Below are 13,668 nucleotides of genomic sequence, written 5' to 3'. Positions count from 1 at the left end.
ACCTTAGTAATGGCAGGGGACGTTCGGTTAGGGTTTTCAAGGGTGGGGTGATGGTTTTAGGGGTTTTGTGGTGTGTGTGGGGGGGGGGGGAGGGGGGTTTCGGCGAAGGGGTTGGGTGGTTATGGGGGAAGGGAGACGCAACAAGGAGATGAGAGTTCAGTGCGGCGCCAGTGCTGAGGAGGAATGGTCGGGGCGCGTTGGCGCTGGGGGCAATCTGGGCGTGCATGGAGGGCAAGGGGTGGCTGCCTGGGCTTGTGGGGGCGGTGGTGTTCTTTTAAAAATAATTTAATTTTTAAAGATTATATAACTAACCCTAGTAAAAGATTATAACCAAAATATATCATTAATGCTATTATTAATATACACTTTATAATTCATGATTGCCAAAAGATAATTGAAATTTTTATTGTTCACCAAAGAGAAAATTAAAAAACATGTGAGTACCAAAGAGAATTTCCCTTAATTAAAAGGTAATTAAGGGTTAATAAAATATATGGAATAATAACGACAAGAAGAAGTTATCCCTCCCTCCCCCCACCCATGTTGGCGTCTATCCCCTTCTCTCGTCGATGCGTTGGCCTCCCCCTTCTTTGTCGCGCCTCTCCCCCTTCCCTCGAACCACAACCCCTTTCCCCGAAACCCCTCCCCACCCGCATCCCCCCCACCCTTAAAACCCTAACGTTAAGGTTTATTAGGGTGGGGGGAGGATCGGCTAGGGTTTTCAAGGGTGGGATGTGTGGTTTGAAGTGAAGGGATCGGAAGGGTTTCTAGGGATTTTCAGGCGAGGGATCGGAGGTGGTAGTCGGGGTAGGGGAGGAATGGATAGGCTGGTTGTTATTGGGTGCTTGCGTCGGGGGAGGGGGTTTGGGTGCCGGTAAGGGTACTGGGTGGCATCGACAAACGGGAAGGGGCTGGGGTTGCTGATGGACCAGTGGGGATGGGTTGGTTTATTTTATTTTTATTTTAAATAATTTAATTATTAAAAAATGAAAAAACTAACTATGAGTAATGATTTTAAGTAAAATAGTTATTGTCTTTGGTAATTAATTATACAAGGTCATCAAAGATATCAGATTTTTTTTGCAATTCACCTAAGAGAAATGTAAAAAGTTTGACGTTGTTAAACAGAATTTCCCTTATTTTTATGTATAATAACCTCTATTTAGATTCTCTAAAAAAAAAAAAAAAAAAAAAAAAAAAAAAAAACCACCTCTATTTAGATGTAATGTTCATTGATGTAGTTATTAATATTTACCTATAATGACCCACGTAATTGCCTTTTTTTTATTTTATTTTTTTTACATATAGTTACCTCTATTAAAATATAGTGAACGTATGTAGCTATCAATAATTACTTATAATGACCCATTATTTAGTGTTTACCTTTAAAAGTAACCATTTTAGCATATACTCATAATTTTCTTTTCATATTCTATATAGGATTTGAATCTACATTATTTTGACTATGTAGCTAACTAGCTAAATTTTATATGTGCAATATTTCAATAATTGTGTCAAATGAAATTTCGTGGTTTTAATTTTGGGAGAACGGTTACTGGTTAAATTTTGTTAGAGAAAGAGTAAATTTCTTATTTTCAATAATTTTTTGTGAATACCCAATTTAATTACAACAATATTAGTGTACATCCGAATGATTTTAGGATAACTTTTAGTCAATTTGGATTAACTTTTAACTTTATTTGGGGAACCTAATATGATTTTAATAGTATATATGGACAATGGAGGAAGCTTTATATGGATCATTTAAATTTTACTAGGTAACTTTACCAATAAAACATAAATTACTTTGATATATATTTGGATAACTTTTATTTATAGGAAGGAAAATTTAATTGGGATGTTTCACATCATCAGAGTTTTTGATGAATACCAAATGACTAAGATTGCTTGTAAATATAGTTTTAACAATAAGTCTTGTTTTCAATGGAACCGTTCTAAATCAGATGACACGTTTCTTTTATCATATTTGTCAATGCAAAAATCCAATCGAATAAAAATTGTACTTTTGTAAAAAATACTAAAAATTTAATTTTAGTTAAGTTCTAACAACATCCTACATGAGTATTTTTTTTTAAATATTTATAAATCACAAATGTTAATCAACGTAAAATTTATAAATAGTGTTAAAAGTCAATGTCATTTAATTTAGGGTGGAGGATGTATATATTATGTTTTGCTTTGCAAATTTACTTGTAGCATGTTTTTTTTTTTTTTTTTTTTTTTGAAAAAGGATCGTATTGGCTCGAAACTTCACATAAATTTTCCCAGCCCAGGTTAGCGAGCTAGACACTTTGAAGGTGGGGGAGAAGGATAAGGGAATCCCGCAACAGCTTTTGAAAACAGAGACTTCTGGCCTATCCCTGTTGATCTTAGTCCTTTGAGAGCAATCTCATACCTTTTAAAGCAAGCGATTGAATACCTATGGCACCTAAATTGCCCCATCTATCCTCCTGAGGAGAAGTTTAGTTTCTGGACAAGGAGGGGAAGTTACTCCCGCAAAACGATAAGCATGGCATTTTCTCTCTCAAGGAGGGCACCTTCTTTAGTGAGTTATATGAGCAAATGCCTGAACCAAAATATGTTATTGCTATGGGGGCGTGTACAATTGCAGGAGGGGGGGTGTTCAATACTGATTTAGTCCAAGATCGTACTCTTCTTCTACAAAGAGAAGAAACCACTCTCAACGGCTAGGCGCCCCATATTTTCTACTCTTCTTCACTTTTTTTTTTTTTTTATCTTTTTTTTTATTATTATTATGAATCGACAACAAAAATTTAATGCGTAATCTCAACCCCCACCCCAAACTGGCTTTAGTGGAGTTTAATTCCATAATCTCAAGACTATGAGATGCAAACTTTCACACTAAACCAAACCAAGCTTGTCATGATTTGTTGAAGTAAAATTTGAATAAGTTGGAAAGAAAAAAAAAAGCGGAGCTTCTCTCTCTAACCCCTGTTCTTGTCTCCCTACCGCCCCACCGCTTCATCCCTTATCTCAACTTCTACTAGCCGGCGATCGGCGCTCATCACTTAGCCATCGCCGGCGAGTGCTGTTCTTTACTGTTAGTTTATTTTAGCTTTCTTTTTCGGGGTTTTCCGGCAAAAGAGACAAAGGAGTTGCAAATTGGTTTGTTTTTCGAGTTCATCGGGGATTCAATCAAGTTTTTGTGGATCGTCAAGTGTTTGAGTTTCTAATAACGCCGCCGTTGAAAGGAATTTCGTTAATTGACATTAAAGGTGAAGTTAAGACTAGGGTTTTCTCCCTTAATCCAAGGTTTGATTCAGGGGAAGCGGTCTTCTTGTGTTGGCCTTGATGACTAGTTGTTGTGTTTGGGATTCTTTCGATGAGGTAGCTTGCTGGTTCTTTTTCTTCTCCGGGACTCACGAGTGGCTTTGTGGGTATTGTTGGTTTTCCTTTGCTTTAGTATGTTGTTTTAGTTTAAGTTTATATTTTGCGTTAGTCTTGTTGTGTTGTTCTTGCATAGTTTGTTTGTTTTATTGTTTGGGTTTGTGTATTTCAATAATACTCTTGCTATGCTTGTTCATGAGTTGGAGGTTTATAGGGTAGTTCTAGTTATGGAAGCTTTCGAAGTGTTGTTGTTGCTCTTGGAGTTGGGCTGGTTGGGTTTCCCCTTGTATCTAAGGGATGTAAGTTTAGGCAGTGCCTGGCTTGTTTGGTTGGTGGTCCTTTTGATTGGTTTTTCAGGGTAGGACTATGTTTCCCTGGGAATTAGAAATTTTCGAGTGTGGGGGAGCTTTAAGATTAATTGCGTGTTTCCCCTTGATAGTTTGGGTGGTATTCTTTTTTGGTTTTCTAGGGAGTAGAGTTATTTGTGCAGGCAAAAGGGTTAGCCTGCATTTGGTGTCTGCAGGAGCCCGGGTAGTTTTGTGGGAAGAAGTTTGTTTGCTATTCTTGTTGCTGTTAGGTTGTGGGATGATTTGGGTATCCATTCAGCAACTATCATCCCATGGATGATTTGGGTATCCATGCAGGAGCCGCCCAGTCATCGCTTTTAATCTAAATCTTGAAGGAGGCTCCCCATCTTTAATGTTAGGGGTAAGCAAAGTCCAGTAGAGTAGCAGGAGAGGAACCGGCATTTTGGTGCAAGGTTTCTCATGGCAGAGTCGTTCAAAAACACGACTCTCTTGGTTATGTTCCTGGACTCCTAGGAGGTGGCTATGTTTTTCGTTCCTTGGGAGTGGAATCGGGTCAAGGGTCTTATTTACAACAGCAGGGTGCATTCAAATTTCGGTCGTCATTTCATCTCTCCGTATCTTCCACTGCAAATTGGCTTATGAGTCATTGCAAGTTTCAGTTTTCTTCACTGGTATAAACTCTCGAGATTTTCGGTTCTTTTGGCAATTCTCGATTTCTCAGTCCATGTTAAGGTTTTGGTAAGGTTCTTATGGTTGTTAAGGTTCCAGAGTAAATGGTATGGTGCGAGGCGTTCTGGTTTTATCACACACTTCATTCTTCCTTACTCGATTGTTGTTAGTGTTTAAGTTGGTGTTTTTTTTTTTTTAGCTCCTAGGTTGTTATTTGTCTTTGTTATTTAATTATGAAGTTCTCTTTGTAAAAATAAAATAAAAAATAAAAAAAATAGTTGGAGTAATTCCACACGTCAGAGCAATTTGCGATAACTCATGAGTGACACACGGCTGATGTAAATGTTGCTCACTTTAACACCCAAGAAAAAGGAGAAGACGAAGAAATTGTGGATCATACCAAAAACCGTTGGGAAGTTGCCAACTTGATGAAATTCCAAGTGGTTTGGCAAAGAATCGATCAACTACCTCTAATGGGCGTATTTAATGTATTATGACTCCTATTAAACCATGTGATTTAGATATTTAGATTAGGTAAGTCAAAAGATTGCAACCCCAAAATACGTATCCCTTTGATAAGTCAATATAGTTCAACCGTCTAACAAGCATATACTAATTTGCTAATCACTTCAGTTGTTCTAATCTTCTTATCTTATTCTTTAGCCCTATCTTTAGTATTACAGATACATGGAACATAGCCCATCTGGCCATCTTTTTGCAACCAAAAGACGGCACACTGTTGCTTCCATTACTCTATTTATTTATTGTGCTAGCTCTGTCTTTTTTTTTTTTTTATTTCTTTTTTTTTTTTTTTATGTTGAAGTCAGATTTATCAATATGACCATGTTAATGATTTAATAATTTTCTTAATTGAAATATCTTGACTTATTCTATCTTATTATTCCACTGTTCCCATTTTTATCAACCTTTTTTTTTTTTTTTTTTTTTCCCTTGGAACTCCATACTTTTGCAATTCTTCTCTTACTATCTTAATTCTCCTACCACAAAATATTCACTCCCTCAATTCATATTCATTATTTATGTTGGGCCCTTCTTATTGACCAACATTCATAAAATATTGAAATTACCAAAATATCCTCAAAATAAACCCTAGAATAGGAATATTCTAGAATCGTGCACATTACACATTCCTAAATACCCTAACGGCCCAACAATACCTAATACAGGCAATAACGACCAGAAACCCTAATCCAGACCCTAATCAGTTAGTTAATTCCTTCCTATAAATACTGATTTATTCAGATTAGCGTGGTAATTAATTTTCTTTCACTTTCTCGATCTGTACAAACTTTCACTCTCTAAAATGATTGACTAACTTGACTATTAGAGGAGTTTATCTATTTTACAGGCCTAGGTTTTACCAGACGAGCATAGTCCCCCAGTCACAGATTTCAGAATTCTTTTACAAAAACAACTTACATTTTGACTTTTACGATCATCTTTTATAAATTCTTTCCCTTAAACCTTATTATTATAGACACCGAAACCATATCATGTTGGATCATGTTAGTTTTTCTTTTTAAAAAATATAATTTTAGAATAATATTCCTCCGTCCTAGAAAATTGGCACGTTGAAACTTTTTTCACTATTCATATATTAAATTTGATCATAACTTATTTGTAACGCATTAAAATAGATTTTAATAAACTAAATTTTTTTTTTTTTTTACTAATATTTAGTAATATAAAGCCAAAATAATGCATTTACATTTATGCCAAGTTTGGTTTTGTCAATTATTTAGGACAAGGAATAAATTTTTATTTAATTTAAATATATAATATCTCATTGAATATATCCTTACCTTATAAAAGTATGAGATAACTTTTATGAATAGTGTTTGAATAATTATATCCTTTAAAATGTTTAATTAATTATTTGCCTTTAATAATGTTAATTGTCTATGTTTTTTAAACTCTTAAGAATAGTGTACGGACGTTTGTACCCATAAAAACATTTGTTTACATAATTTCCCTCATCAATGTTGTCAACAACTAAATTTATGACATTAGGTCGAACCGAAAGAGCTCCATGGACATGGCTAACTATAGCGCGCAGCGTGCGCATTAGCCGCCCTATTGCCCTAATTTGTGATAAAAATGCACATTGGATACCAAAACATTTAATTGTATAATGAAGGGAGTATTACATTCACCTAATTATTAATTATCTGAATTTATTTAAGTTTTTAAACTACATTATTCTCGACATAATATGAAGTAATTTAATCTCATCTTGCAATCTTGATAAATCACAAACAAATAATCACTCAAATTTAATAGAATGAACCCGAATTTAACCACTAATCAATCAACTTTTAAGTAGAAAGTTTACTCTTTTTTTTTAATCAAAAGTAGGAAGTTTACTTAAAACGTCTGAAAGTAGTATTTTACTAAAGAGAACCTATTGCGTGCGGACATGCTTCCAAACAGAAGCCCAATATGAGCGCGGGTTAAAGGCCCGGCATAAACGGGTTATAAATTATTAGGTTTTTACGCAAAATCGAAAAAAAAGAACAAGATCGCACAATTTAGAAATTTTGTTGCGCAAAATCGAAAAAGAAGAAGAAGAACAAGATCGCGTGATTTCGAAATTTACAATGGAAGAAGAAAATCGAACAGATAAATCAATTAATTATCAAAATGAAGAACTTGATCAACAAAACGAATCAATTCAAATCATGAAAAAGGGAATTCAAATTCACCTAATTCATCTACAATCACCTTAGAAAATCTTGGTAATTCTATTTTTATTACTCTATAACTTTTTCGTCGATTTTTAAACAGTTAAAAATGATATGAATATTTATGTGATATGCTATTTCTTATTTTGTAATGCAGAAGAAAAAAAATTAGAAACAAACACAAAAATTTATAATAAAGAAGCTGATATTGGTGAGTAAATTTATGCTTGATAATTGTAATTTAAGTTATTGAAAATTTTATAATTTGGCCTGTTAGAATTTTTTTTTTCTTATATCAATATTTTGTTAGTTTATAATAATGATGACTTATATAATCATATTGATGGCTGATATTGAACAGTTGGCTAATATAACATAACATTTGGCTTTTATTATCTGATATTTTTTGTTGTTGGCTTATATATTTTTGATATGATTTGTATTGCCTTATATCTCTTAACTCATATTAATAATTTGTTGGCTTATAAGTATTTTTTGTTGGCTTATATGACCATATTGATGGCTAATATTGAAAACATATAATCTATTACATAATATAATTACAGTATACCTATCATCTATGTTGACTTATATAACTTAACAGTTGGCTTATGAATTTCCTTTATTATCTGATATGTTTTTGTTGTTTGCTTATATATACCTTTGATTATCTGATAAATTTAAGTTTTTAGCTTATATATTTCTCATATGATCTGTATTGCCTTATATCTCTTAAATTATATCAATAATTTTTTGGCTTATAAGTATTTTTTGTTGGCTTATATGAGCATATTTATGGCTGATATTACATAAAATAGTTATAGTATACATATCATCTAATACATGTATTATATTCTTTATAAATTACATATCATGCATTACAGATTACATATACTGTATTGCAGATTTGGATTATTTCAAGTATGATGGTGATAAAGATATTAATTTATCTTTGATGGGAAGAATTTTTGAAGATCATAAAGGTGCATTTTGTTTATACAAAGTTCATTCTAGAGCAGTTGGATCTAGTGTTAGAAAAAGTACACTAAAAAGAAATAATGGTATACCATATGATTTTTACTTTTGCTGCTCAAAGGAGGAATTTACTGATGAAAAGAGACAGAAAAAGGACAAATAAATTACATTTGGCGAAATGCCTTCAAAAATAAAAGGACAACAAAAAATAAAAATAAAAAAAAATAAAAGGAAAAAGAGATATGTCAATGAGACTAGAACGGGTTGTAAAGCTAATATCATATTCAAGCAAGAAAATGGAGTGTATTGTGTTATTCAACATAACACAAAATACAATCATGAGTTTGTTGGTACAACAGAAAGGCATCATATGAAATCTGAAAGAAATATAAAGGAAGAAATAGGAAAGGTGATTGAAAAAATGATTGAAAGTGGTATAAAGCCAATGGATATCTATTAATTTTTATCAAATGAGGTTGGATCTGAAGAGGATTTAGGACAAACAAAGAGACAACTGTTGAATTATGTGACTAGTTATAGAGCAGAAAGGATTGAAGGTGGAGATATGCAAAGTGTTTTGGATACACTACAAGAGAGAGAAAATTCCTCATTCTTTTATCGTTTGAAATATGGTGATTATGATCACATTGTAAGTTATTTTTGGCGTGATTCAATGATGCTAGAAGATTACAAAGCCTTTGGAGATGAAGTTGTATTTGATATAACTTATAGGACAAATAAATATGGTTTAATTTATGCTCCAATAGTTGGGGTAAACAACCACGGGAGAGCAACTATGTTTGGTTGTGCTTTTATGACTGATGAGACAACTGCTACCTTTGAATGGGTTCTTGAAACATTCAAAAATTCAATGAGAGCATTAGAGCCAAATACAATATTTACAAATCAAGATCAATCAATGAGTAATGCAATTGAAAAGGTAATTGTTAAGATAATTAGTTGGCTTGTGTATTTCTTTTATTAACTGATATGTTTTTGTTGTTGGATTATATATTTGTTTTATTTTTTGATATTTTTTTTGTTTTTTACTTAGTTATGTATTGCCTGATATCTCTTAACTCATATAAATAATTTGTTGGCCTATAAGTATTTTGCTGACTTAAATGTATTTTGTTAACTTATATGTATATATTATTGTTTGATATCATCATAATGATAGCTTATATTATCTGATTTATTACCTGATAACTCTTGTCTTATATTAATAAGTAATTTTTGTTATCTTATTTCATCATAAAGTTGGCTTATATGATATCATCTAAGAAATGATTATATCATTAATATTTATTAACTTATGATAAATAAATGCAGGTTCTACCAAATTCAAGACACATATTATGTTTGTGGCATCTTCAAAAAAACTGTTTCAAGGTTTGGTCAATTGAAAAGTAATGAAGAATTCAAAATATGTTGGACAAATGCTTATATGGCTGTGATGATGATAAAGAATTTGAAGCATGTTGGACTCAAATGACTGAGAAGTATGGTTTGGAAGAAAAATCTTGGTTTGATAGATTATATGATCTTAGGGAGAAATGGTGTCCTGTGTTTAGTAAGGACGTATTTTCTGTTGGAATTTTATCATCACAAAGATCAGAGGTGACAAACAGACCTATATCTTTCAAAGCAAACAAGAAGACTTCATTGTTTGAATTCTTCCATATCTTTGAAGCAACAGTGAAAAGATGGAGAAGCAATAAAAAAGAAGATAATTACATAAACAAAGTAGAGAAGCTAAAAACAAATTGCAAATTGTTGAAACAAGCGACTGAAGTTTACACTTTGAATATTTACAAAGACTTTGTAAAAGAATATGAAACAAGTATGAGATCTTATATTCGAGATTTAACTCATGAAATAATAACTGAAGGTCTGAAGATGTTTAAAGTGTCAATAAATGAAGATTTTAAGGGCAGCCATCGAATTATTTACTATGAGAATTTGAGGGAATTTGCTTGCACCTGTTTATGATTTAATGAAATAGGAATGATATGCTACCATATATTGAGAATAATGCATACGCATAGTGTATTTACTATTCCATTAGTTTACATCAAGAAGAGATGGACAAAATTAGCAAAATCTTCAATTTGGGAAGACAAGCAAGGTACCAACTTTGAATTATTAAATATTAAAATTACTATAAATTCAGTTTTATATAATGGCTTATATGATCTTTATTGTCTGATATCTCTTAATTATATCAATAATTTGTTGGCTTAAATGATCATATTGATGGTTGATATTGAAAAATTGATTTCAACAGTTGGCTGACATGTTGTGTTATAAGTATTTATGTTGGCTTATATCAATAATTTGTTGGTTTATAAGTATTTTTTGTTGGCTTATATGACCATATTGATCATGGTTAAAATGATGATATAATTCAACAGTTGGCTTATATTTAGTTGTCTGATATATCTTTACTTATATCAATAATTTGTTGGCTTATAAGTATTTTTGTTGGCTTATGAGTATTTTTGTTGGATTATATAATTCATCAGGTGGCTAATATAAATCACCAGTTGGCTTATATTATATTCTTTATTATATATTACATATCATGCATTACATATTACATATAATATATATATATATATATATATATATATATATATATATATATATATATATATTTAAACTTTTAGGAAATGTTCAAGAAGTGTTGGATCAAAATTCAATGCTTGACACACCATGGAGACATACAATAGCAAGAAATTTCTACAATTTGGTATCCATTTGTCAATCAAATGTTGAAGCTAAAAAAATATGTAATGATGCACTTGAAAAGATGTATCAATCAGCGAAGAAGGTGTTTCAAATAGATGAGGAAAAGATGAAAGAAATTAATGAAGAAGAACAGAGAAGAAAAATAGTACCTGATCCTTTAAGTAAAAAAAAAAAAAAAGGAAGGCCACTTGGAAGAAACATAAGGATTAGAGGTCATTTTGAAATAAGAAAGACTGCTACAAGACATCCAAATAAATTTGGGACAAAAACTCCAAATCCACAACTTATTTAAAACTTATTTTGTAATAAAATTATAGAAATGTAATTTTTTATTAATTTTCGGTGAGAAAAATGATATACAATTAAGACAATTTTTTAGCTTATTTGTTTGTTGTTGATAGCTTATATAATCATATAGATGATTGATATAGAAAACAAATTATATGTTTCTATTGATAGCTTATATATTTATTTTTTTATCTGATAAGAAAGTTTAGTAAGCTTATATTAAATTTTTGTTGGCTGATATGTATTATTTTATTTTCTAATTTAATAAATACATTTAAAAGTAATAATAACCTTTGTTGATGATGACTGATGGAAGTTAAAAAGTCAATATAATATTCATCTCCCCCTAAAAAATATTGGCGCCCTTTCATTTATTCTCTTCTATTATAAAACGAAACTCAACCATTTTTAGAACTCAAAAGAAGGCAAATTCCAGAATTTAGTAAGGTACATTCGTTATTCTTTTATTGTATGTTTAAGAATCATATAAGCCAATAACAAAATTATTTAAGTTAACATAAAGGATGTTTGATGATTCTTAAATGGTTTTTTAAATGTTATATAAGCCACGAACATAATTATATAGTAAACTTAGGGTTTATGGTTTTGTGATTAGATGAATTTTTTTGTGAAATTGGTTGTTTGTTGTTTGTAAACAGGTTGTTGATAAACTTAATTTCGAAGGGTATACAATGGTTGATCTTGATGAACTTAACCCAACCCTCTCCATGCCTGATATATTACAATTTAATGTTTTTCCTTGACTTAGATACCCAATGAACAATGATTGTGTTACGAGTGTATGTAGGGGTTGGAGAAGGATAGTCCGATACATTCTAGAACAAGCACATCCAGTTCTAGAAATGGATGACATTATGTGCAGGAATATATTTCCTCGACTTGAGTCATGGGATTCAAATGAAGTGAAATTGGTGTGCAAGGAATGGAGAAGGATGTGGAGGAAGAGGAGTTGGATTCCTGAAACACAAGACCTTGACAATTCCAGCAAGAAGTTGGCTCTGGATTCTGTGTTTGCTAAAGAAAAGTTCATTGTTAAAAAGTAGGATAAAAAGGTAGGGTAGTTATAGTATTTTGGTCATAATTATACATAAAAACCTATGGATGAATTAAACTAGTTTTTTTACTTGATTTTGTAACACAATGTCATATCAATGAAAAGCTTTTATAATGAATTATAATTATTATGTATATCAATTATTAGTATTTGAATGTTAGTCTTTTTAGATAGTTTTAAGATGAATGTTATTTAAGACAACAATAGATTTATATAAGTCAACATACAAAGTATACAACAAGAGATTCATATAAGATATAACAAAGTAGACAACAATAGATTCATATAAGCCAATTAAGTATTATATAAGCCAACTACGGAATCATAACAACCAACACATGTAACACAGAAGTCATAATTAGATTCACATAAGCCAACAATAGATTCATATATGCTATGAAAGAATGATATTAGCCATCTTAAGTGTCATGTAAGCCAACAAAAGATTCATATTAGTCAACAATAGAATCATTACAGCCAACACAGATAACACAGAAGCCATAATTAGATTTACATAAGCCAACAATAGATTCATATATGCTAATAAAAAAATGATGTAAGTCAATAAAAGATTCATATAAGGCAACAATAGATACATATAAGCCAATTAAAGAATCATAACAGCCAACAAAGATAACAAAGTAGACAACAATTGATTCATATAAGGCAAAGTTATATTATCAGCCAACATTGATAACATAGAAGCCATAATTAGATTCATATAAGAATCATATAAGACAACAATAGTATCATTTAAGCCTACATTGAATAATATTAACATCAACAATAATTAGCCGACACATAACTATCATATAAGCTAAAGGTATAATATCAGCAATTTAAAATTTTGTATACACAAAAAAAAAAAATCTTATAAGCCATTAAATGAAACAAATAATCCATAATTAGTCAACACAGATAACAAAGTAGACAATAATAGATTCATATAAGCCAACTATGGAATCATAACAGCCAACATAAATAACACAGAAGCCTTAATTAGATTCACATAAGCCAATAACAGATTCATATAAGCCAATTAAAGAATCATATCAGCCAACAATAGATTCATATAAGCCAAAAAAAGAATGATATTAGGCAATTTAAGTATCGTATAAGCCAAAGGAATGATTTCAACAATTTATAAAAGTATTTAATAAAATATTATTATTATTAAAAATATCTTAAATAAAGTATTAATATTATTTAAAAATCTTAACCTAAACCAAACAACGCATTGTTTGGAAAAAAAACCCCTAAACGACATATAACTTGACGCCCCCCTATATAAAGGACACTTTTCTTTATCAAGTTTCATTGTAAATATATCCTTTTGTACCCACATCAAAAACCCTAGATTTAATTTTTTTTTCTGCAAAAATGAAAGATGGAAAATCATCGCGAAATGAAAATAAGAATGATTCGGTTGATAAGCAAATGCAAGATATAAAACAATTGGAGATCTAATTGGGCTATCTCAAAGGTTAATTACTTTTGTACTATTGTATTTTATTTATTGATAATGATAATG

The sequence above is a fragment of the Chenopodium quinoa genome, unplaced genomic scaffold (genome assembly GCF_001683475.1).
Source record: "Chenopodium quinoa cultivar QQ74 unplaced genomic scaffold, ASM168347v1, whole genome shotgun sequence".
In the NCBI taxonomy this organism is placed as follows: Eukaryota; Viridiplantae; Streptophyta; class Magnoliopsida; order Caryophyllales; family Amaranthaceae; genus Chenopodium; species Chenopodium quinoa.
This window is presented reverse-complemented; position numbering follows the sequence as displayed.